This window comes from Rhinopithecus bieti, unplaced genomic scaffold (assembly GCF_001698545.2).
Source record: "Rhinopithecus bieti isolate Rb0 unplaced genomic scaffold, ASM169854v2 scaffold_1368, whole genome shotgun sequence".
Classification (NCBI taxonomy): Eukaryota; Metazoa; Chordata; class Mammalia; order Primates; family Cercopithecidae; genus Rhinopithecus; species Rhinopithecus bieti.
This window is the reverse complement of record NW_016803382.1, coordinates 234,584-240,506: the sequence shown is the minus strand read 5'-3', so window position 1 is coordinate 240,506 and position 5,923 is coordinate 234,584. Positions and strand designations below refer to the sequence as shown.

The following is a 5,923-nucleotide window of genomic DNA, read 5'->3' as shown; positions in this document are numbered from 1 at the left end:
GGGTCCTTACCTCATAGCATGTAAAGAGGCCTACAGGCCTGACAGGCTTGATTCTGATGCCAATGTTTTCTTCTGTGTTGCCAATGATCTGTAGCAAGAGGCCTGTGAATCACACCCTGCAAGAGGCCCTAGCCCTTCTGCCCCACCCAAGCATTGTCTGGCTCAGGGATGCCAGAGTGGATAAAGTGATGGAGGAACCTTATCAGAAAATGGAATAAAAATTCCAAAAGTCTTTAAAATCAGCAAATGTGAAACCCAAGCCAAGGGTCTATGTGTCATGGGTTAGTAGACATCACCAGTGTGTCTCAAAGCTGGAAAATGCTCATCAAGAAAAATGAAAAGCACCCGCTGCTAAAGAGAACTGTCAGCACTACCTCCAAGTGTTCTTTTCTATCCACTGCATGCACTGTGTGTGATGCTCTGGCTGCCAAGGTGAGCTGAATTCATGCCCACAATAATGCAGTTTTCAACTGAGGCCTACATAGGAAATAAGAGGAAAAAATGGGAAGAGAGGAGGAAGGATGACTAGGGCAGGGAAGCATGGCTGGTATTGTCACCTGGTGTCACACAATGGTCCAACCCCCGCTGAGCCCTAACTGCTCCCTGCCAATGCCCTTAGGACCAGACCTGGATATCAAAGGGTGGAATGGCCTTCCCTAAAGAATCTGTCTTGATCTTTGTTCCCCAGAAGGTGCCATAAGTTATTCCTTGTTTGCAAAATAAAGGATTGGGGTTGATCAGAGAGGTCAGGCTGATCACAAAGCAGCCAGAATCACACAGAGCATTCCCTGCTCAGAGATGTTATTTGACGCTGCACAAAGAGCCCTTGTGGGGAAGTTGGAAGGCCTGAGTCTAGGCTTAATGTGTTGACCCAACTCTATTCAGCAGTCATTTTCTGCAACCAGTGTAGTATGACTCTGTACTAAGTGCAGAGTCTACAGAATCCAACAGGGAGGCAAAGAAAGAAGAAACAGGGTACTCCTGGTGTTGTGGGCATGTAATGTGGGGTGTGGTGTGCCCACCATAGGCCAGGCATATGTCAGTTTGCCAGGAGAAGGTCATGAGTCCATCTAACATTTACTTGAGGTTGTTGAAGAGTGATAGGGATGCTGCCACAACTCCTTGATTGATTGATGCCAATTTTTCCTTCCGTGTTGAGTGGCAGAATGCTGCCTTTGTCATCAGTGATCTGCACAAAGAGGCCTGTGAATCTCACCCGGCAGGATGCCCCAGTGTGTGTGGAGATTGTCTAGATTGCTGGTGCTGTTCTCTCTGTCAGCACTGCCCTCTCACCATCTGTCTTCCTGAAGAACTTGGTTCCCGCTTTACTGTTCCCGCAAATAACGTTCTCTCTATAGCTTTACAGTCAGAATGATGAGGGTTTGAATCTTGACTTCATCACATGCTAACTTCATGCCAATTAATTCCTCTTGATCTCCTTCATCAAAGGGTAATAACTATAACATTTACCTCCCAGAGTGCTTGCAAGCATTTGGAAAGCTCTTTGCCCAATGCAAGGCACACACCACGTGTTCAATGAATGATGACTACTCAGGCTCCAACAGGAGTCAAGGGAAATATTCTCTTTCTGCAGCATTTCCCCCATACTTCCGTTGCAGTCCACAGACCATTATAATTATTTTTGATTGTCTGTTTCCTTTAGTAGATAATGAGCATCCCAAGAACACAGATTGCCCTATTTACCCCTGAACTTCCAGCATCTGGCACAATACCCACCTAAAAATAGCAAGGACCACAGCAGCTGCAATGTGAGCATACACTATGGACTGGACACCAGCCAGAGCCTTATGTACTTCTTTTAATTTACCTTATCCCAATCTGATTGGTATTATAATTTTCATCCTAAAGGTGAGGAAGCTGAGGTGGGAAAGCATATATGATATCCCTATGGTCTTAAAGCTGTAATTGGCAGAGCTGAGACTTGGACTCAGGTCTGTGCTCCTGGGATAAGAGGATCTTTGCCCACTGACATATCACTGTTCATACTGTAGGCATGTGAAAAATGTTGCACAGATGAGTGAATAGATGTCAAAGTGTTTTGAGAAATAAAGCATCATGTAATGCTGCAAATATTGGAGTTGTGGCTGTAGTGTGTTACTCTGGCCCACCTCGTCCTTGTCCAAATATGACCTGTGAGCCTTTCAAGCACAGGCCCAAAGTCTCAGCATTTTTCAGGCCTGAAAGCAGATAAATTAACTGAATTGCTATTATACTATTTTGTAAAATAATGTCAGCCAAGTACGTAAATTGGCAGTGAAATAATAATTTTGTACAGGGCCTGGGATAGCAGTCATCCTCTATGTGCTAGAGGGATAATGGAGACATGAGGGAAAATGGCTCTATCCAGCACTGGAAATGGATTGCAAATGTGTTAGAAGAGATGTCCACCCACACTCTAACTGATGAGGTCATTGAGCTTCCAGACATGCATAATACTCTAAATGACCTGGCCACCTGGCAGCTCAGTGACACTCTGGGATGACACTGTATTTATGCGTATATATGTGTTTGGTGTATACATAAGGTCTCTGCTCCCTCATCCACCCTGCTAGTATTCCACAATCAAACCTGCATGTTGTCCTCCTAAACACCAAGCAATGAACTTTTAGAGCCAGCTTCCACCTGTTTCTGCAGCCCGAAGGAGGGATGGTGGGGTTGACAGGACTTGCCTATGGAGGTGGTCTCCATGTTACTAGAGACACTCTTATCCCACCCTCCTTCTGGGCTGCTCTGAGCTGATGATCACAGGGACAGTGGTAAAATGTCCTTAGACCCCTTTTTAAGGTTTTGTCCAACAGTTTTCAGCACACTGGTTCCTTGATAAGCTGATGAGTTGTAAATTTTCTTTCTGCAGATAGATTTGTGGCAGACTAGTCTAGAACTCTAGAGCCTCTAGTTGGCATCAAGCAATGCTGTGTATACAGTGGGGCCATGACCTACACACATGGCATAACCTAGCACATCTGCTGGGCTCAGTGGCCAAGCATATCATGACTGTCCAGAAGGGACCTGTCCATTTTCAAAGAAAAATAAGTCCCAGAACCCCCACATCACTTAGCCAAGGGGAAAAGTCAAGTTGGGAACTGTATCAGGCAAACCTGCCTCCCATTTTATTCCTAAACAAGATAGCTACAAAGATTCAAAACAAAACAAAACAAAACAAAACAAAAACTACATGTCTCCTTCACAATTTGCACACTAAGAAATTCCTTGTAGGCCTCAAGATCTTCACTGTACAACAGTTCTGTAAAATTTCACCCTGACAATGTAAGTTGATAGCTCATCTTCACAGATACAGGACAAAGAACAGAACTCAGAATCATTCCTCTGCTCACCTGAGACAAACGCATACCTGATTGCTTTCCCTGGCCTATGTTTATTTTATCTTATGTAAAAATGCAAATTCACTGATCTAGATGAATGCACAAGTGATGATTCCTTTACCCTCCTCTCACAGGCTTTGAACGGGTGATCAAAGACTCAAAATAATGCAACAGTTTGTCTCGTATCTACCCAAATCTTTAAACAATTTCTTCCTCTTTTCCCAATATCTGCCCTTTCCCCTTTAAATACTGAAGCCCTCAAAATCATCCTTGGAGAAAGGCACAGACTTGTTTCCCAGGCACATGTCCTTAACCTTGCTAAAATAAACTCCTAAATTGATTGAGACCTGTCTCAGATACTCTCCAGTTTACACCACCTACTGTTTCTGACTGCCCATAGGCCTCATAGAGCAGAAAGCCTGTCTTTCTTTTCCACTGTTCATGTTCCTCGAGCAACTGAGCCTCCCCACCAGTACAGTAGTGCTCCACGGTGGGGAACCTGATACTTGAGAGAAGGCAGAGTGTGCGGCATTGGCAAGCCACCCCAGCTCTGTGTCTTAAGAGCTCCTAGGTCTGTTGCCCAGATCACTCATCCTTCTAGTTCCTCACTTTCTTATTTGTCTTCTGGTCATTTTATAGATGGTCATGGCCAAGTAGACATCATCCACTTCCTCCCAGTCCCTGTGAATTCTTCTGGCAGAGGGTGGGTGGGTGTGGTGAGGCTATTGGGTTAAATTGGGAAAGTTTGGATTAAGTTTGGATATTCATGTAACAAGAGGGAGAACTGTGTTTTATCAGAATACATCTTGGGGAAGCATTCTATATAGCTAAGGAGATTTTAATAATCATAAAGGGGTAAAAGATAAGATCTTACAGACATGCTAGGGTGATAATAGAACCATACATTGTTCTATGGAGCCTGGGCAATGCTAACTAAGGACTTTTGTATTTCTGAATGGGGAATGCATGTTAGGGTTTGGAAATGAATTGTTCAGGACATCAGAGCAGATTGTGCTGAGTGTAGGGAAAGAGAGAAGGAGAAAGGTCACAGGGAACAGCTCTGGCAGAATGAATTACAAAGAAAACAGAAGAGGCTGCTGTGAATGGAAAAAATTAAAATAATTTACCCCAAAATATATTTCTTTGACATATTTTTGAAATGACCATCATTAGATAGCAAACAGAGATGGCCTTGCCATCTTTTATGGGGAAAATTTGCATCTGTAGAGAATCTCTATTAATGCAGTCATGCCCTGCCCCCTTTTTATGTCTTTCCCAGATCCAGGAAAGATTGAGAGTCTGAGGTCTTTAAATGTCTAAAAAGAAACATTTACCATCTATTCTCTCTGAGGGAGTCTTCATGTACCTAACAAAGCCACCTTTGCTAGTTAATGTTTTTCCTTTCTCTCTCTCTTAATGTTTCTTGCCACTTATTCTGATTTACCAACATAACCTGTTTCTGGAAGCCTGAGAGCCATGTGGATCCAGCTAGCATGAGGCTGAGCCTAGCCAGCTCTTGGTGATGAGGAAAGTAGCACCATCGGGATCACTTTTCCACTTCACCACCCTCTCCTGGTACAGACAGGGTCCAGAGTGATAATAGGAGGGTTAGATTTACTGAGGATGTCTTCCTCATTCTTCTGAAGCTTAAACCAAAATACATAAAAACCACCTGGGCAGAGTCTCAGGTGGAGTCATTAGTTATGTTCTGATAAGATGTCTACCAAGTTTGGACCAAGGCCATCATCTGAGGAATGTTGCAAAACTTGGCTGTCATATGAGCTTTGAAACACAGATGGAAACAGAATACAACCAGACTGAAGCTTCATGAGTAAAATCAAATTATAATTCAGAGTTAGCTCTGTAAGGGCAATCATTAAACTCTGATAATTTAACTCTTATGTCTAAAACATGTTAGCTCTGATTTTTGAATAGCTATTTCAATTTCAGAGTCCTTAAAAGATACATAAATGCCCATAAAGGATATAGGAGGTTCCACGATGGCCGAATAGGAACAGCTCCAGTCTGCAGCTCCCAGCATGAGTGATGCAGGAGATGGGTGATTTCTGCATTTCCAACTGAGGTACCAGGTTCATCTCATTGGGGCTTGTCAGACAAGTGGGTTCAGCCCACGGAGCAGGGCCGGGCATTGCCTCACCTGGGAAGCACAAGGGGTCAGGGAATTTCCTTTCCTAGCAAAGGGAAACCATGACAGATGGTACCTGGAAAATTGGGACACTCCCACCCTAATACTGCACTTTTCTAACAACAGGTGCTGGAGAGGATGTGGAGAAATAGGAACACTTTTACACTGTTGGTGGGATTGTAAACTAGTTCAACCATTATGGAAAACAGTATGGCGATTCCTCAAGGATCTAGAACTAGATGTACCATATGACCCAGCCATCCCACTACTGGGTATATACCCAAAGGATTATAAATCATGCTGCTATAAAGACACATGCACACGTATGTTTATTGCGGCACTATTCACAATAGCAAAGACTTGGAATCAACCCAAATGTCCATCTGTGACAGACTGGATTAAGAAAATGTGGCACATATACACCATGGAATAC

General features: G+C 43.6%; 1 pseudogene; it reads right to left on the bottom strand.

Annotated features, from left to right (window-relative positions):
• The window catches only part of LOC108535723 (acyl-coenzyme A synthetase ACSM1, mitochondrial-like), a 31,428-nt pseudogene that overhangs the window by 11,462 nt on the left and 14,043 nt on the right, over nucleotides 1-5,923 (bottom strand).